Source organism: Rhinoderma darwinii, unplaced genomic scaffold (genome assembly GCF_050947455.1).
Source record: "Rhinoderma darwinii isolate aRhiDar2 unplaced genomic scaffold, aRhiDar2.hap1 Scaffold_1058, whole genome shotgun sequence".
NCBI lineage: Eukaryota > Metazoa > Chordata > Amphibia > Anura > Rhinodermatidae > Rhinoderma > Rhinoderma darwinii.
In genome coordinates, this window is record NW_027461943.1 from 59,639 (window position 1) to 78,193 (window position 18,555).

At 47.3% G+C, this 18,555-nt stretch overlaps 14 non-coding genes across 14 annotated transcripts; all 14 read left to right on the top strand.

Moving 5' to 3' along the window:
* The first annotated feature begins 658 nt into the window (after window positions 1–658).
* On the top strand, window positions 659–849 carry LOC142698951 (U2 spliceosomal RNA). Its single transcript, XR_012865870.1, has one exon. It is a non-coding gene; the product is annotated as a U2 spliceosomal RNA (small nuclear RNA).
* A 1,121-nt stretch (window positions 850–1,970) lies between these two features.
* On the top strand, window positions 1,971–2,161 carry LOC142698954 (U2 spliceosomal RNA). Its single transcript, XR_012865872.1, has one exon. It is a non-coding gene; the product is annotated as a U2 spliceosomal RNA (small nuclear RNA).
* Window positions 2,162–3,285: 1,124 nt separating this feature from the next.
* Window positions 3,286–3,476, top strand: LOC142698955 (U2 spliceosomal RNA). Its single transcript, XR_012865873.1, has one exon. It is a non-coding gene; the product is annotated as a U2 spliceosomal RNA (small nuclear RNA).
* A 1,115-nt stretch (window positions 3,477–4,591) lies between these two features.
* On the top strand, window positions 4,592–4,782 carry LOC142698956 (U2 spliceosomal RNA). Its single transcript, XR_012865874.1, has one exon. It is a non-coding gene; the product is annotated as a U2 spliceosomal RNA (small nuclear RNA).
* A 1,122-nt stretch (window positions 4,783–5,904) lies between these two features.
* Window positions 5,905–6,095, top strand: LOC142698974 (U2 spliceosomal RNA). The gene has a single exon (XR_012865891.1). It is a non-coding gene; the product is annotated as a U2 spliceosomal RNA (small nuclear RNA).
* A 1,130-nt stretch (window positions 6,096–7,225) lies between these two features.
* On the top strand, window positions 7,226–7,416 carry LOC142698957 (U2 spliceosomal RNA). Its single transcript, XR_012865875.1, has one exon. It is a non-coding gene; the product is annotated as a U2 spliceosomal RNA (small nuclear RNA).
* Window positions 7,417–8,548: 1,132 nt separating this feature from the next.
* On the top strand, window positions 8,549–8,739 carry LOC142698982 (U2 spliceosomal RNA). The gene has a single exon (XR_012865898.1). It is a non-coding gene; the product is annotated as a U2 spliceosomal RNA (small nuclear RNA).
* A 1,118-nt stretch (window positions 8,740–9,857) lies between these two features.
* On the top strand, window positions 9,858–10,048 carry LOC142698981 (U2 spliceosomal RNA). The gene has a single exon (XR_012865897.1). It is a non-coding gene; the product is annotated as a U2 spliceosomal RNA (small nuclear RNA).
* Window positions 10,049–11,173: 1,125 nt separating this feature from the next.
* On the top strand, window positions 11,174–11,364 carry LOC142698958 (U2 spliceosomal RNA). The gene has a single exon (XR_012865876.1). It is a non-coding gene; the product is annotated as a U2 spliceosomal RNA (small nuclear RNA).
* A 1,121-nt stretch (window positions 11,365–12,485) lies between these two features.
* Window positions 12,486–12,676, top strand: LOC142698959 (U2 spliceosomal RNA). Its single transcript, XR_012865877.1, has one exon. It is a non-coding gene; the product is annotated as a U2 spliceosomal RNA (small nuclear RNA).
* Window positions 12,677–13,794: 1,118 nt separating this feature from the next.
* On the top strand, window positions 13,795–13,985 carry LOC142698960 (U2 spliceosomal RNA). The gene has a single exon (XR_012865878.1). It is a non-coding gene; the product is annotated as a U2 spliceosomal RNA (small nuclear RNA).
* Window positions 13,986–15,110: 1,125 nt separating this feature from the next.
* On the top strand, window positions 15,111–15,301 carry LOC142698980 (U2 spliceosomal RNA). Its single transcript, XR_012865896.1, has one exon. It is a non-coding gene; the product is annotated as a U2 spliceosomal RNA (small nuclear RNA).
* Window positions 15,302–16,426: 1,125 nt separating this feature from the next.
* Window positions 16,427–16,617, top strand: LOC142698961 (U2 spliceosomal RNA). Its single transcript, XR_012865879.1, has one exon. It is a non-coding gene; the product is annotated as a U2 spliceosomal RNA (small nuclear RNA).
* Window positions 16,618–17,747: 1,130 nt separating this feature from the next.
* On the top strand, window positions 17,748–17,938 carry LOC142698940 (U2 spliceosomal RNA). Its single transcript, XR_012865860.1, has one exon. It is a non-coding gene; the product is annotated as a U2 spliceosomal RNA (small nuclear RNA).
* Window positions 17,939–18,555: the final 617 nt, after the last annotated feature.

An 18,555-nucleotide genomic window follows, 5' to 3' on the forward strand; every position in this document is an offset into this window, starting at 1 on the left:
CTACATTTCAAGAAGAAGTAAGAATTGCAGTTGCAACAAACCCTTGCTTGCCTACAAAGAGAGCAGCAATTTGGATTTGTTACTATGTTACCTGGAAGAATAACAAACTGTGCAAGGATGGAGGTTGTAGGAGCAAGGAGAACAAGTTGTCTGTAAAGTTGGTGGATGCCTATTTTCCATTTTGCAGTCCCTTGTCTCCCTCTTGTGGCCTCCTGGAGGCAACTAGCTGTGCAAAAAAAAGACAGCCTGGGGGCCGGCTGTTGCAGTGTTGCCCTCTCAGGCAACACTGAGTGACTGACTGAGCCGCACCGTCTTATATAAAGTTCAGACGGAACTTTGCACGTGTCATAGTGGAGACCTCAGGAGCCAGAGCCAGCTTTCTGACATCATAATGGGGCCTCAGAGATAAAAGCCTGGGCCCAGGCAGTGTTGGTCAGTGCTGCTCAGCAGGCAGCACTGGACTGGATTAAAGCTGATACAAGGTGTGAAAGGAGAAGGGGTGGCAGTGGGCATGCACTTACTGCTGCTGCTGCCAGTGTTTGCACGGCAGGAGGGCATTTGGGCGTTGCCAGGAACACGTTTTTATGTCGATTCCTCCTCTTTCAGCACTGCATTGTGGTGCAAGCAAAAGAAGCAAAACGCGCGGCACGTTCGGGTTATCGCTTCTCGGCCTTTTGGCTAAGATCAAGTGTAGTATCTGTTCTTATCAGTTTAATATCTGATACGTCCCCTATCTGGGGACCATATATTAAATGGATTTTTAGAACAGGGAGATGGAAATAGAGCTTGCTCTGTCCACTCCACGCATTGACCTGGTATTGCAGTATTTCCAGGACCGGTGCACCCTTTCCTTATGTGTTTACTAAAATCAGATTCCAAAAGTGCTTTTTGTGTTTGCCATTGTTTTTGTCTTTCGGATGGGATCTCCCCTTTTAATCCCATTATTTCAACACCTGTTGGACAATGCATTTGTACAGTCATGTGTGATAATGAGCTAATTTATTAAATGCAATTAATTAATACATTGCCACCTCTTGTTTTGTGTCGTCTGTGTTTCTGTGTTTCCGGCATTTCACATTGGAACAGCTCATTCACCTTCCTTGTCTTCTCTCCGCCCTCCCTCCTAGGTAGGTTAAAGAGCTGCACCTGAGCCAGCCACTGATTGATGCAGCACCATAGTCAAATAGTGGAGTGGAGTAGGGGAACAGCAAACAGCCATTAAAGCAGCCAGCCCGCCCGCCCGCCCGTCACAATGGACCTACCTGTGTACACTAGATGGATGTGATGGAATGTACTGTGGTCCCTACATTTCAAGAAGAAGTAAGAATTGCAGTTGCAACAAACCCTTGCTTGCCTACAAAGAGAGCAGCAATTTGGATTTGTTACTATGTTACCTGGAAGAATAACAAACTGTGCAAGGATGGAGGTTGTAGGAGCAAGGAGAACAAGTTGTCTGTAAAGTTGGTGGATGCCTATTTTCCATTTTGCAGTCCCTTGTCTCCCACTTGTGGCCTCCTGGAGGCAACTAGCTGTGCAAAAAAAAGACAGCCTGGGGGCCGGCTGTTGCAGTGTTGCCCTCTCAGGCAACACTGAGTGACTGACTGAGCCGCACCGTCTTATATAAAGTTCAGACGGAACTTTGCACGTGTCATAGTGGAGACCTCAGGAGCCAGAGCCAGCTTTCTGACATCATAATGGGGCCTCAGAGATAAAAGCCTGGGCCCAGGCAGTGTTGGTCAGTGCTGCTCAGCAGGCAGCACTGGACTGGATTAAAGCTGATACAAGGTGTGAAAGGAGAAGGGGTGGCAGTGGGCATGCACTTACTGCTGCTGCTGCTGCTGCTGCCAGTGTTTGCACGGCAGGAGGGCATTTGGGCGTTGCCAGGAACGCGTTTTTATGTCGATTCCTCCTCTTTCAGCACTGCATTGTGGTGCAAGCAAAAGAAGCAAAACGCGCGGCACGTTCGGGTTATCGCTTCTCGGCCTTTTGGCTAAGATCAAGTGTAGTATCTGTTCTTATCAGTTTAATATCTGATACGTCCCCTATCTGGGGACCATATATTAAATGGATTTTTAGAACAGGGAGATGGAAATAGAGCTTGCTCTGTCCACTCCACGCATTGACCTGGTATTGCAGTATTTCCAGGACCGGTGCACCCTTTCCTTATGTGTTTACTAAAATCAGATTCCAAAAGTGCTTTTTGTGTTTGCCATTGTTTTTGTCTTTCGGATGGGATCTCCCCTTTTAATCCCATTATTTCAACACCTGTTGGACAATGCATTTGTACAGTCATGTGTGATAATGAGCTAATTTATTAAATGCAATTAATTAATACATTGCCACCTCTTGTTTTGTGTCGTCTGTGTTTCTGTGTTTCCGGCATTTCACATTGGAACAGCTCATTCACCTTCCTTGTCTTCTCTCCGCCCTCCCTCCTAGGTAGGTTAAAGAGCTGCACCTGAGCCAGCCACTGATTGATGCAGCACCATAGTCAAATAGTGGAGTGGAGTAGGGGAACAGCAAACAGACATTAAAGCAGCCAGCCCGCCCGCCCGCCCGTCACAATGGACCTACCTGTGTACACTAGATGGATGTGATGGAATGTACTGTGGTCCCTACATTTCAAGAAGAAGTAAGAATTGCAGTTGCAACAAACCCTTGCTTGCCTACAAAGAGAGCAGCAATTTGGATTTGTTACTATGTTACCTGGAAGAATAACAAACTGTGCAAGGATGGAGGTTGTAGGAGCAAGGAGAACAAGTTGTCTGTAAAGTTGGTGGATGCCTATTTTCCATTTTGCAGTCCCTTGTCTCCCTCTTGTGGCCTCCTGGAGGCAACTAGCTGTGCAAAAAAAAGACAGCCTGGGGGCCGGCTGTTGCAGTGTTGCCCTCTCAGGCAACACTGAGTGACTGACTGAGCCGCACCGTCGTATATAAAGTTCAGACGGAACTTTGCACGTGTCATAGTGGAGACCTCAGGAGCCAGAGCCAGCTTTCTGACATCATAATGGGGCCTCAGAGATAAAAGCCTGGGTCCAGGCAGTGTTGGTCAGTGCTGCTCAGCAGGCAGCACTGGACTGGATTAAAGCTGATACAAGGTGTGAAAGGAGAAGGGGTGGCAGTGGGCATGCACTTACTGCTGCTGCTGCTGCTGCTGCTGCCAGTGTTTGCACGGCAGGAGGGCATTTGGGCGTTGCCAGGAAGGCGTTTTTATGTCGATTCCTCCTCTTTCAGCACTGCATTGTGGTGCAAGCAAAAGAAGCAAAACGCGCGGCACGTTCGGGTTATCGCTTCTCGGCCTTTTGGCTAAGATCAAGTGTAGTATCTGTTCTTATCAGTTTAATATCTGATACGTCCCCTATCTGGGGACCATATATTAAATGGATTTTTAGAACAGGGAGATGGAAATAGAGCTTGCTCTGTCCACTCCACGCATTGACCTGGTATTGCAGTATTTCCAGGACCGGTGCACCCTTTCCTTATGTGTTTACTAAAATCAGATTCCAAAAGTGCTTTTTGTGTTTGCCATTGTTTTTGTCTTTCGGATGGGATCTCCCCTTTTAATCCCATTATTTCAACACCTGTTGGACAATGCATTTGTACAGTCATGTGTGATAATGAGCTAATTTATTAAATGCAATTAATTAATACATTGCCACCTCTTGTTTTGTGTCGTCTGTGTTTCTGTGTTTCCGGCATTTCACATTGGAACAGCTCATTCACCTTCCTTGTCTTCTCTCCGCCCTCCCTCCTAGGTAGGTTAAAGAGCTGCACCTGAGCCAGCCACTGATTGATGCAGCACCATAGTCAAATAGTGGAGTGGAGTAGGGGAACAGCAAACAGCCATTAAAGCAGCCATCCCGCCCGCCCGCCCGTCACAATGGACCTACCTGTGTACACTAGATGGATGTGATGGAATGTACTGTGGTCCCTACATTTCAAGAAGAAGTAAGAATTGCAGTTGCAACAAACCCTTGCTTGCCTACAAAGAGAGCAGCAATTTGGATTTGTTACTATGTTACCTGGAAGAATAACAAACTGTGCAAGGATGGAGGTTGTAGGAGCAAGGAGAACAAGTTGTCTGTAAAGTTGGTGGATGCCTATTTTCCATTTTGCAGTCCCTTGTCTCCCTCTTGTGGCCTCCTGGAGGCAACTAGCTGTGCAAAAAAAAGACAGCCTGGGGGCCGGCTGTTGCAGTGTTGCCCTCTCAGGCAACACTGAGTGACTGACTGAGCCGCACCGTCTTATATAAAGTTCAGACGGAACTTTGCACGTGTCATAGTGGAGACCTCAGGAGCCAGAGCCAGCTTTCTGACATCATAATGGGGCCTCAGAGATAAAAGCCTGGGCCCAGGCAGTGTTGGTCAGTGCTGCTCAGCAGGCAGCACTGGACTGGATTAAAGCTGATACAAGGTGTGAAAGGAGAAGGGGTGGCAGTGGGCATGCACTTACTGCTGCTGCTGCTGCCAGTGTTTGCACGGCAGGAGGGCATTTGGGCGTTGCCAGGAAGGCGTTTTTATGTCGATTCCTCCTCTTTCAGCACTGCATTGTGGTGCAAGCAAAAGAAGCAAAACGCGCGGCACGTTCGGGTTATCGCTTCTCGGCCTTTTGGCTAAGATCAAGTGTAGTATCTGTTCTTATCAGTTTAATATCTGATACGTCCCCTATCTGGGGACCATATATTAAATGGATTTTTAGAACAGGGAGATGGAAATAGAGCTTGCTCTGTCCACTCCACGCATTGACCTGGTATTGCAGTATTTCCAGGACCGGTGCACCCTTTCCTTATGTGTTTACTAAAATCAGATTCCAAAAGTGCTTTTTGTGTTTGCCATTGTTTTTGTCTTTCGGATGGGATCTCCCCTTTTAATCCCATTATTTCAACACCTGTTGGACAATGCATTTGTACAGTCATGTGTGATAATGAGCTAATTTATTAAATGCAATTAATTAATACATTGCCACCTCTTGTTTTGTGTCGTCTTTGTTTCTGTGTTTCCGGCATTTCACATTGGAACAGCTCATTCACCTTCCTTGTCTTCTCTCCGCCCTCCCTCCTAGGTAGGTTAAAGAGCTGCACCTGAGCCAGCCACTGATTGATGCAGCACCATAGTCAAATAGTGGAGTGGAGTAGGGGAACAGCAAACAGCCATTAAAGCAGCCAGCCCGCCCGCCCGCCCGCCCGTCACAATGGACCTACCTGTGTACACTAGATGGATGTGATGGAATGTACTGTGGTCCCTACATTTCAAGAAGAAGTAAGAATTGCAGTTGCAACAAACCCTTGCTTGCCTACAAAGAGAGCAGCAATTTGGATTTGTTACTATGTTACCTGGAAGAATAACAAACTGTGCAAGGATGGAGGTTGTAGGAGCAAGGAGAACAAGTTGTCTGTAAAGTTGGTGGATGCCTATTTTCCATTTTGCAGTCCCTTGTCTCCCTCTTGTGGCCTCCTGGAGGCAACTAGCTGTGCAAAAAAAAGACAGCCTGGGGGCCGGCTGTTGCAGTGTTGCCCTCTCAGGCAACACTGAGTGACTGACTGAGCCGCACCGTCTTATATAAAGTTCAGACTGAACTTTGCACGTGTCATAGTGGAGACCTCAGGAGCCAGAGCCAGCTTTCTGACATCATAATGGGGCCTCAGAGATAAAAGCCTGGGCCCAGGCAGTGTTGGTCAGTGCTGCTCAGCAGGCAGCACTGGACTGGATTAAAGCTGATACAAGGTGTGAAAGGAGAAGGGGTGGCAGTGGGCATGCACTTACTGCTGCTGCTGCTGCTGCCAGTGTTTGCACGGCAGGAGGGCATTTGGGCGTTGCCAGGAAGGCGTTTTTATGTCGATTCCTCCTCTTTCAGCACTGCATTGTGGTGCAAGCAAAAGAAGCAAAACGCGTGGCACGTTCGGGTTATCGCTTCTCGGCCTTTTGGCTAAGATCAAGTGTAGTATCTGTTCTTATCAGTTTAATATCTGATACGTCCCCTAACTGGGGACCATATATTAAATGGATTTTTAGAACAGGGAGATGGAAATAGAGCTTGCTCTGTCCACTCCACGCATTGACCTGGTATTGCAGTATTTCCAGGACCGGTGCACCCTTTCCTTATGTGTTTACTAAAATCAGATTCCAAAAGTGCTTTTTGTGTTTGCCATTGTTTTTGTCTTTCGGATGGGATCTCCCCTTTTAATCCCATTATTTCAACACCTGTTGGACAATGCATTTGTACAGTCATGTGTGATAATGAGCTAATTTATTAAATGCAATTAATTAATACATTGCCACCTCTTGTTTTGTGTCGTCTGTGTTTCTGTGTTTCCGGCATTTCACATTGGAACAGCTCATTCACCTTCCTTGTCTTCTCTCCGCCCTCCCTCCTAGGTAGGTTAAAGAGCTGCACCTGAGCCAGCCACTGATTGATGCAGCACCATAGTCAAATAGTGGAGTGGAGTAGGGGAACAGCAAACAGCCATTAAAGCAGCCAGCCCGCCCGCCCGCCTGTCACAATGGACCTACCTGTGTACACTAGATGGATGTGATGGAATGTACTGTGGTCCCTACATTTCAAGAAGAAGTAAGAATTGCAGTTGCAACAAACCCTTGCTTGCCTACAAAGAGAGCAGCAATTTGGATTTGTTACTATGTTACCTGGAAGAATAACAAACTGTGCAAGGATGGAGGTTGTAGGAGCAAGGAGAACAAGTTGTCTGTAAAGTTGGTGGATGCCTATTTTCCATTTTGCACTCCCTTGTCTCCCTCTTGTGGCCTCCTGGAGGCAACTAGCTGTGCAAAAAAAAGACAGCCTGGGGGCCGGCTGTTGCAGTGTTGCCCTCTCAGGCAACACTGAGTGACTGACTGAGCCGCACCGTCTTATATAAAGTTCAGACGGAACTTTGCACGTGTCATAGTGGAGACCTCAGGAGCCAGAGCCAGCTTTCTGACATCATAATGGGGCCTCAGAGATAAAAGCCTGGGCCCAGGCAGTGTTGGTCAGTGCTGCTCAGCAGGCAGCACTGGACTGGATTAAAGCTGATACAAGGTGTGAAAGGAGAAGGGGTGGCAGTGGGCATGCACTTACTGCTGCTGCTGCTGCTGCTGCTGCTGCTGCCAGTGTTTGCACGGCAGGAGGGCATTTGGGCGTTGCCAGGAAGGCGTTTTTATGTCGATTCCTCCTCTTTCAGCACTGCATTGTGGTGCAAGCAAAAGAAGCAAAACGCGCGGCACGTTCGGGTTATCGCTTCTCGGCCTTTTGGCTAAGATCAAGTGTAGTATCTGTTCTTATCAGTTTAATATCTGATACGTCCCCTATCTGGGGACCATATATTAAATGGATTTTTAGAACAGGGAGATGGAAATAGAGCTTGCTCTGTCCACTCCACGCATTGACCTGGTATTGCAGTATTTCCAGGACCGGTGCACCCTTTCCTTATGTGTTTACTAAAATCAGATTCCAAAAGTGCTTTTTGTGTTTGCCATTGTTTTTGTCTTTCGGATGGGATCTCCCCTTTTAATCCCATTATTTCAACACCTGTTGGACAATGCATTTGTACAGTCATGTGTGATAATGAGCTAATTTATTAAATGCAATTAATTAATACATTGCCACCTCTTGTTTTGTGTCGTCTGTGTTTCTGTGTTTCCGGCATTTCACATTGGAACAGCTCATTCACCTTCCTTGTCTTCTCTCCGCCCTCCCTCCTAGGTAGGTTAAAGAGCTGCACCTGAGCCAGCCACTGATTGATGCAGCACCATAGTCAAATAGTGGAGTGGAGTAGGGGAACAGCAAACAGCCATTAAAGCAGCCAGCCCGCCCGCCCGCCCGCCGCCCGTCACAATGGACCTACCTGTGTACACTAGATGGATGTGATGGAATGTACTGTGGTCCCTACATTTCAAGAAGAAGTAAGAATTGCAGTTGCAACAAACCCTTGCTTGCCTACAAAGAGAGCAGCAATTTGGATTTGTTACTATGTTACCTGGAAGAATAACAAACTGTGCAAGGATGGAGGTTGTAGGAGCAAGGAGAACAAGTTGTCTGTCAAGTTGGTGGATGCCTATTTTCCATTTTGCTGTCCCTTGTCTCCCTCTTGTGGCCTCCTGGAGGCAACTAGCTGTGCAAAAAAAAAGACAGCCTGGGGGCCGGCTGTTGCAGTGTTGCCCTCTCAGGCAACACTGAGTGACTGACTGAGCCGCACCGTCTTATATAAAGTTCAGACGGAACTTTGCACGTGTCATAGTGGAGACCTCAGGAGCCAGAGCCAGCTTTCTGACATCATAATGGGGCCTCAGAGATAAAAGCCTGGGCCCAGGCAGTGTTGGTCAGTGCTGCTCAGCAGGCAGCACTGGACTGGATTAAAGCTGATACAAGGTGTGAAAGGAGAAGGGGTGGCAGTGGGCATGCACTTACTGCTGCTGCTGCTGCTGCTGCTGCCAGTGTTTGCACGGCAGGAGGGCATTTGGGCGTTGCCAGGAAGGCGTTTTTATGTCGATTCCTCCTCTTTCAGCACTGCATTGTGGTGCAAGCAAAAGAAGCAAAACGCGCGGCACGTTCGGGTTATCGCTTCTCGGCCTTTTGGCTAAGATCAAGTGTAGTATCTGTTCTTATCAGTTTAATATCTGATACGTCCCCTATCTGGGGACCATATATTAAATGGATTTTTAGAACAGGGAGATGGAAATAGAGCTTGCTCTGTCCACCCCACGCATTGACCTGGTATTGCAGTATTTCCAGGACCGGTGCACCCTTTCCTTATGTGTTTACTAAAATCAGATTCCAAAAGTGCTTTTTGTGTTTGCCATTGTTTTTGTCTTTCGGATGGGATCTCCCCTTTTAATCCCATTATTTCAACACCTGTTGGACAATGCATTTGTACAGTCATGTGTGATAATGAGCTAATTTATTAAATGCAATTAATTAATACATTGCCACCTCTTGTTTTGTGTCATCTGTGTTTCTGTGTTTCCGGCATTTCACATTGGAACAGCTCATTCACCTTCCTTGTCTTCTCTCCGCCCTCCCTCCTAGGTAGGTTAAAGAGCTGCACCTGAGCCAGCCACTGATTGATGCAGCACCATAGTCAAATAGTGGAGTGGAGTAGGGGAACAGCAAACAGCCATTAAAGCAGCCAGCCCGCCCGCCCGCCCGCCCGTCACAATGGACCTACCTGTGTACACTAGATGGATGTGATGGAATGTACTGTGGTCCCTACATTTCAAGAAGAAGTAAGAATTGCAGTTGCAACAAACCCTTGCTTGCCTACAAAGAGAGCAGCAATTTGGATTTGTTACTATGTTACCTGGAAGAATAACAAACTGTGCAAGGATGGAGGTTGTAGGAGCAAGGAGAACAAGTTGTCTGTAAAGTTGGTGGATGCCTATTTTCCATTTTGCAGTCCCTTGTCTCCCTCTTGTGGCCTCCTGGAGGCAACTAGCTGTGCAAAAAAAAGACAGCCTGGGGGCCGGCTGTTGCAGTGTTGCCCTCTCAGGCAACACTGAGTGACTGACTGAGCCGCACCGTCTTATATAAAGTTCAGACGGAACTTTGCACGTGTCATAGTGGAGACCTCAGGAGCCAGAGCCAGCTTTCTGACATCATAATGGGGCCTCAGAGATAAAAGCCTGGGCCCAGGCAGTGTTGGTCAGTGCTGCTCAGCAGGCAGCACTGGACTGGATTAAAGCTGATACAAGGTGTGAAAGGAGAAGGGGTGGCAGTGGGCATGCACTACTGCTGCTGCTGCTGCCAGTGTTTGCACGGCAGGAGGGCATTTGGGCGTTGCCAGGAAGGCGTTTTTATGTCGATTCCTCCTCTTTCAGCACTGCATTGTGGTGCAAGCAAAAGAAGCAAAACGCGCGGCACGTTCGGGTTATCGCTTCTCGGCCTTTTGGCTAAGATCAAGTGTAGTATCTGTTCTTATCAGTTTAATATCTGATACGTCCCCTATCTGGGGACCATATATTAAATGGATTTTTAGAACAGGGAGATGGAAATAGAGCTTGCTCTGTCCACTCCACGCATTGACCTGGTATTGCAGTATTTCCAGGACCGGTGCACCGTTTCCTTATGTGTTTACTAAAATCAGATTCCAAAAGTGCTTTTTGTGTTTGCCATTGTTTTTGTCTTTCGGATGGGATCTCCCCTTTTAATCCCATTATTTCAACACCTGTTGGACAATGCATTTGTACAGTCATGTGTGATAATGAGCTAATTTATTAAATGCAATTAATTAATTAATACATTGCCACCTCTTGTTTTGTGTCGTCTGTGTTTCTGTGTTTCCGGCATTTCACATTGGAACAGCTCATTCACCTTCCTTGTCTTCTCTCCGCCCTCCCTCCTAGGTAGGTTAAAGAGCTGCACCTGAGCCAGCCACTGATTGATGCAGCACCATAGTCAAATAGTGGAGTGGAGTAGGGGAACAGCAAACAGCCATTAAAGCAGCCAGCCCGCCCGCCCGCCCGTCACAATGGACCTACCTGTGTACACTAGATGGATGTGATGGAATGTACTGTGGTCCCTACATTTCAAGAAGAAGTAAGAATTGCAGTTGCAACAAACCCTTGCTTGCCTACAAAGAGAGCAGCAATTTGGATTTGTTACTATGTTACCTGGAAGAATAACAAACTGTGCAAGGATGGAGGTTGTAGGAGCAAGGAGAACAAGTTGTCTGTAAAGTTGGTGGATGCCTATTTTCCATTTTGCAGTCCCTTGTCTCCCTCTTGTGGCCTCCTGGAGGCAACTAGCTGTGCAAAAAAAAGACAGCCTGGGGGCCGGCTGTTGCAGTGTTGCCCTCTCAGGCAACACTGAGTGACTGACTGAGCCGCACCGTCTTATATAAAGTTCAGACGGAACTTTGCACGTGTCATAGTGGAGACCTCAGGAGCCAGAGCCAGCTTTCTGACATCATAATGGGGCCTCAGAGATAAAAGCCTGGGCCCAGGCAGTGTTGGTCAGTGCTGCTCAGCAGGCAGCACTGGACTGGATTAAAGCTGATACAAGGTGTGAAAGGAGAAGGGGTGGCAGTGGGCATGCACTTACTGCTGCTGCTGCTGCTGCTGCCAGTGTTTGCACGGCAGGAGGGCATTTGGGCGTTGCCAGGAAGGCGTTTTTATGTCGATTCCTCCTCTTTCAGCACTGCATTGTGGTGCAAGCAAAAGAAGCAAAACGCGCGGCACGTTCGGGTTATCGCTTCTCGGCCTTTTGGCTAAGATCAAGTGTAGTATCTGTTCTTATCAGTTTAATATCTGATACGTCCCCTATCTGGGGACCATATATTAAATGGATTTTTAGAACAGGGAGATGGAAATAGAGCTTGCTCTGTCCACTCCACGCATTGACCTGGTATTGCAGTATTTCCAGGACCGGTGCACCCTTTCCTTATGTGTTTACTAAAATCAGATTCCAAAAGTGCTTTTTGTGTTTGCCATTGTTTTTGTCTTTCGGATGGGATCTCCCCTTTTAATCCCATTATTTCAACACCTGTTGGACAATGCATTTGTACAGTCATGTGTGATAATGAGCTAATTTATTAAATGCAATTAATTAATACATTGCCACCTCTTGTTTTGTGTCGTCTGTGTTTCTGTGTTTCCGGCATTTCACATTGGAACAGCTCATTCACCTTCCTTGTCTTCTCTCCGCCCTCCCTCCTAGGTAGGTTAAAGAGCTGCACCTGAGCCAGCCACTGATTGATGCAGCACCATAGTCAAATAGTGGAGTGGAGTAGGGGAACAGCAAACAGCCATTAAAGCAGCCAGCCCGCCCGCCCGCCCGTCACAATGGACCTACCTGTGTACACTAGATGGATGTGATGGAATGTACTGTGGTCCCTACATTTCAAGAAGAAGTAAGAATTGCAGTTGCAACAAACCCTTGCTTGCCTACAAAGAGAGCAGCAATTTGGATTTGTTACTATGTTACCTGGAAGAATAGCAAACTGTGCAAGGATGGAGGTTGTAGGAGCAAGGAGAACAAGTTGTCTGTAAAGTTGGTGGATGCCTATTTTCCATTTTGCAGTCCCTTGTCTCCCTCTTGTGGCCTCCTGGAGGCAACTAGCTGTGCAAAAAAAAGACAGCCTGGGGGCCGGCTGTTGCAGTGTTGCCCTCTCAGGCAACACTGAGTGACTGACTGAGCCGCACCGTCTTATATAAAGTTCAGACGGAACTTTGCACGTGTCATAGTGGAGACCTCAGGAGCCAGAGCCAGCTTTCTGACATCATAATGGGGCCTCAGAGATAAAAGCCTGGGCCCAGGCAGTGTTGGTCAGTGCTGCTCAGCAGGCAGCACTGGACTGGATTAAAGCTGATACAAGGTGTGAAAGGAGAAGGGGTGGCAGTGGGCATGCACTTACTGCTGCTGCTGCTGCTGCTGCCAGTGTTTGCACGGCAGGAGGGCATTTGGGCGTTGCCAGGAAGGCGTTTTTATGTCGATTCCTCCTCTTTCAGCACTGCATTGTGGTGCAAGCAAAAGAAGCAAAACGCGCGGCACGTTCGGGTTATCGCTTCTCGGCCTTTTGGCTAAGATCAAGTGTAGTATCTGTTCTTATCAGTTTAATATCTGATACGTCCCCTATCTGGGGACCATATATTAAATGGATTTTTAGAACAGGGAGATGGAAATAGAGCTTGCTCTGTCCACTCCACGCATTGACCTGGTATTGCAGTATTTCCAGGACCGGTGCACCCTTTCCTTATGTGTTTACTAAAATCAGATTCCAAAAGTGCTTTTTGTGTTTGCCATTGTTTTTGTCTTTCGGATGGGATCTCCCCTTTTAATCCCATTATTTCAACACCTGTTGGACAATGCATTTGTACAGTCATGTGTGATAATGAGCTAATTTATTAAATGCAATTAATTAATACATTGCCACCTCTTGTTTTGTGTCGTCTGTGTTTCTGTGTTTCCGGCATTTCACATTGGAACAGCTCATTCACCTTCCTTGTCTTCTCTCCGCCCTCCCTCCTAGGTAGGTTAAAGAGCTGCACCTGAGCCAGCCACTGATTGATGCAGCACCATAGTCAAATAGTGGAGTGGAGTAGGGGAACAGCAAACAGCCATTAAAGCAGCCAGCCCGCCCGCCCGCCCGTCACAATGGACCTACCTGTGTACACTAGATGGATGTGATGGAATGTACTGTGGTCCCTACATTTCAAGAAGAAGTAAGAATTGCAGTTGCAACAAACCCTTGCTTGCCTACAAAGAGAGCAGCAATTTGGATTTGTTACTATGTTACCTGGAAGAATAGCAAACTGTGCAAGGATGGAGGTTGTAGGAGCAAGGAGAACAAGTTGTCTGTAAAGTTGGTGGATGCCTATTTTCCATTTTTCAGTCCCTTGTCTCCCTCTTGTGGCCTCCTGGAGGCAACTAGCTGTGCAAAAAAAAGACAGCCTGGGGGCCGGCTGTTGCAGTGTTGCCCTCTCAGGCAACACTGAGTGACTGACTGAGCCGCACCGTCTTATATAAAGTTCAGACGGAACTTTGCACGTGTCATAGTGGAGACCTCAGGAGCCAGAGCCAGCTTTCTGACATCATAATGGGGCCTCAGAGATAAAAGCCTGGGCCCAGGCAGTGTTGGTCAGTGCTGCTCAGCAGGCAGCACTGGACTGGATTAAAGCTGATACAAGGTGTGAAAGGAGAAGGGGTGGCAGTGGGCATGCACTTACTGCTGCTGCTGCTGCTGCCAGTGTTTGCACGGCAGGAGGGCATTTGGGCGTTGCCAGGAAGGCGTTTTTATGTCGATTCCTCCTCTTTCAGCACTGCATTGTGGTGCAAGCAAAAGAAGCAAAACGCGCGGCACGTTCGGGTTATCGCTTCTCGGCCTTTTGGCTAAGATCAAGTGTAGTATCTGTTCTTATCAGTTTAATATCTGATACGTCCCCTATCTGGGGACCATATATTAAATGGATTTTTAGAACAGGGAGATGGAAATAGAGCTTGCTCTGTCCACTCCACGCATTGACCTGGTATTGCAGTATTTCCAGGACCGGTGCACCCTTTCCTTATGTGTTTACTAAAATCAGATTCCAAAAGTGCTTTTTGTGTTTGCCATTGTTTTTGTCTTTCGGATGGGATCTCCCCTTTTAATCCCATTATTTCAACACCTGTTGGACAATGCATTTGTACAGTCATGTGTGATAATGAGCTAATTTATTAAATGCAATTAATTAATACATTGCCACCTCTTGTTTTGTGTCGTCTGTGTTTCTGTGTTTCCGGCATTTCACATTGGAACAGCTCATTCACCTTCCTTGTCTTCTCTCCGCCCTCCCTCCTAGGTAGGTTAAAGAGCTGCACCTGAGCCAGCCACTGATTGATGCAGCACCATAGTCAAATAGTGGAGTGGAGTAGGGGAACAGCAAACAGCCATTAAAGCAGCCAGCCCGCCCGCCCGCCCGCCCGTCACAATGGACCTACCTGTGTACACTAGATGGATGTGATGGAATGTACTGTGGTCCCTACATTTCAAGAAGAAGTAAGAATTGCAGTTGCAACAAACCCTTGCTTGCCTACAAAGAGAGCAGCAATTTGGATTTGTTACTATGTTACCTGGAAGAATAACAAACTGTGCAAGGATGGAGGTTGTAGGAGCAAGGAGAACAAGTTGTCTGTAAAGTTGGTGGATGCCTATTTTCCATTTTGCAGTCCCTTGTCTCCCTCTTGTGGCCTCCTGGAGGCAACTAGCTGTGCAAAAAAAAGACAGCCTGGGGGCCGGCTGTTGCAGTGTTGCCCTCTCAGGCAACACTGAGTGACTGACTGAGCCGCACCGTCTTATATAAAGTTCAGACGGAACTTTGCACGTGTCATAGTGGAGACCTCAGGAGCCAGAGCCAGCTTTCTGACATCATAATGGGGCCTCAGAGATAAAAGCCTGGGCCCAGGCAGTGTTGGTCAGTGCTGCTCAGCAGGCAGCACTGGACTGGATTAAAGCTGATACAAGGTGTGAAAGGAGAAGGGGTGGCAGTGGGCATGCACTTACTGCTGCTGCTGCTGCTGCTGCCAGTGTTTGCACGGCAGGAGGGCATTTGGGCGTTGCCAGGAAGGCGTTTTTATGTCGATTCCTCCTCTTTCAGCACTGCATTGTGGTGCAAGCAAAAGAAGCAAAACGCGCGGCACGTTCGGGTTATCGCTTCTCGGCCTTTTGGCTAAGATCAAGTGTAGTATCTGTTCTTATCAGTTTAATATCTGATACGTCCCCTATCTGGGGACCATATATTAAATGGATTTTTAGAACAGGGAGATGGAAATAGAGCTTGCTCTGTCCACTCCAAGCATTGACCTGGTATTGCAGTATTTCCAGGACCGATGCACCCTTTCCTTATGTGTTTACTAAAATCAGATTCCAAAAGTGCTTTTTGTGTTTGCCATTGTTTTTGTCTTTCGGATGGGATCTCCCCTTTTAATCCCATTATTTCAACACCTGTTGGACAATGCATTTGTACAGTCATGTGTGATAATGAGCTAATTTATTAAATGCAATTAATTAATACATTGCCACCTCTTGTTTTGTGTCGTCTGTGTTTCTGTGTTTCCGGCATTTCACATTGGAACAGCTCATTCACCTTCCTTGTCTTCTCTCCGCCCTCCCTCCTAGGTAGGTTAAAGAGCTGCACCTGAGCCAGCCACTGATTGATGCAGCACCATAGTCAAATAGTGGAGTGGAGTAGGGGAACAGCAAACAGCCATTAAAGCAGCCAGCCCGCCCGCCCGCCCGCCCGTCACAATGGACCTACCTGTGTACACTAGATGGATGTGATGGAATGTACTGTGGTCCCTACATTTCAAGAAGAAGTAAGAATTGCAGTTGCAACAAACCCTTGCTTGCCTACAAAGAGAGCAGCAATTTGGATTTGTTACTATGTTACCTGGAAGAATAGCAAACTGTGCAAGGATGGAGGTTGTAGGAGCAAGGAGAACAAGTTGTCTGTAAAGTTGGTGGATGCCTATTTTCCATTTTGCAGTCCCTTGTCTCCCTCTTGTGGCCTCCTGGAGGCAACTAGCTGTGCAAAAAAAAGACAGCCTGGGGGCCGGCTGTTGCAGTGTTGCCCTCTCAGGCAACACTGAGTGACTGACTGAGCCGCACCGTCTTATATAAAGTTCAGACGGAACTTTGCATGTGTCATAGTGGAGACCTCAGGAGCCAGAGCCAGCTTTCTGACATCATAATGGGGCCTCAGAGATAAAAGCCTGGGCCCAGGCAGTGTTGGTCAGTGCTGCTCAGCAGGCAGCACTGGACTGGATTAAAGCTGATACAAGGTGTGAAAGGAGTAGGGGTGGCAGTGGGCATGCACTTACTGCTGCTGCTGCTGCTGCTGCCAGTGTTTGCACGGCAGGAGGGCATTTGGGCGTTGCAAGGCAGGCGTTTTTATGTCGATTCCTCCTCTTTCAGCACTGCATTGTGGTGCAAGCAAAAGAAGCAAAACGCGCGGCACGTTCGGGTTATCGCTTCTCGGCCTTTTGGCTAAGATCAAGTGTAGTATCTGTTCTTATCAGTTTAATATCTGATACGTCCCCTATCTGGGGACCATATATTAAATGGATTTTTAGAACAGGGAGATGGAAATAGAGCTTGCTCTGTCCACTCCACGCATTGACCTGGTATTGCAGTATTTCCAGGACCGGTGCACCCTTTCCTTATGTGTTTACTAAAATCAGATTCCAAAAGTGCTTTTTGTGTTTGCCATTGTTTTTGTCTTTCGGATGGGATCTCCCCTTTTAATCCCATTATTTCAACACCTGTTGGACAATGCATTTGTACAGTCATGTGTGATAATGAGCTAATTTATTAAATGCAATTAATTAATACATTGCCACCTCTTGTTTTGTGTCGTCTGTGTTTCTGTGTTTCCGGCATTTCACATTGGAACAGCTCATTCACCTTCCTTGTCTTCTCTCCGCCCTCCCTCCTAGGTAGGTTAAAGAGCTGCACCTGAGCCAGCCACTGATTGATGCAGCACCATAGTCAAATAGTGGAGTGGAGTAGGGGAACAGCAAACAGCCATTAAAGCAGCCAGCCCGCCCGCCCGCCCGTCACAATGGACCTACCTGTGTACACTAGATGGATGTGATGGAATGTACTGTGGTCCCTACATTTCAAGAAGAAGTAAGAATTGCAGTTGCAACAAACCCTTGCTTGCCTACAAAGAGAGCAGCAATTTGGATTTGTTACTATGTTACCTGGAAGAATAACAAACTGTGCAAGGATGGAGGTTGTAGGAGCAAGGAGAACAAGTTGTCTGTAAAGTTGGTGGATGCCTATTTTCCATTTTGCAGTCCCTTGTCTCCCTCTTGTGGCCTCCTGGAGGCAACTAGCTGTGCAAAAAAAAGACAGCCTGGGGGCCGGCTGTTGCAGTGTTGCCCTCTCAGGCAATACTGAGTGACTGACTGAGCCGCACCGTCTTATATAAAGTTCAGACGGAACTTTGCACGTGTCATAGTGGAGACCTCAGGAGCCAGAGCCAGCTTTCTGACATCATAATGGGGCCTCAGAGATAAAAGCCTGGGCCCAGGCAGTGTTGGTCAGTGCTGCTCAGCAGGCAGCACTGGACTGGATTAAAGCTGATACAAGGTGTGAAAGGAGAAGGGGTGGCAGTGGGCATGCACTTACTGCTGCTGCTGTTGCTGCTGCTGCTGCTGCCAGTGTTTGCACGGCAGGAGGGCATTTGGGCGTTGCCAGGAAGGCGTTTTTATGTCGATTCCTCCTCTTTCAGCACTGCATTGTGGTGCAAGCAAAAGAAGCAAAACGCGCGGCACGTTCGGGTTATCGCTTCTCGGCCTTTTGGCTAAGATCAAGTGTAGTATCTGTTCTTATCAGTTTAATATCTGATACGTCCCCTATCTGGGGACCATATATTAAATGGATTTTTAGAACAGGGAGATGGAAATAGAGCTTGCTCTATCCACTCCACGCATTGACCTGGTATTGCAGTATTTCCAGGACCGGTGCACCCTTTCCTTATGTGTTTACTAAAATCAGATTCCAAAAGTGCTTTTTGTGTTTGCCATTGTTTTTGTCTTTCGGATGGGATCTCCCCTTTTAATCCCATTATTTCAACACCTGTTGGACAATGCATTTGTACAGTCATGTGTGATAATGAGCTAATTTATTAAATGCAATTAATTAATACATTGCCACCTCTTGTTTTGTGTCGTCTGTGTTTCTGTGTTTCCGGCATTTCACATTGGAACAGCTCATTCACCTTCCTTGTCTTCTCTCCGCCCTCCCTCCTAGGTAGGTTAAAGAGCTGCACCTGAGCCAGCCACTGATTGATGCAGCACCATAGTCAAATAGTGGAGTGGAGTAGGGGAACAGCAAACAGCCATTAAAGCAGCCAGCCCGCCCGCCCGCCCGTCACAATGGACCTACCTGTGTACACTAGATGGATGTGATGGAATGTACTGTGGTCCCTACATTTCAAGAAGAAGTAAGAATTGCAGTTGCAACAAACCCTTGCTTGCCTACAAAGAGAGCAGCAATTTGGATTTGTTACTATGTTACCTGGAAGAATAACAAACTGTGCAAGGATGGAGGTTGTAGGAGCAAGGAGAACAAGTTGTCTGTAAAGTTGGT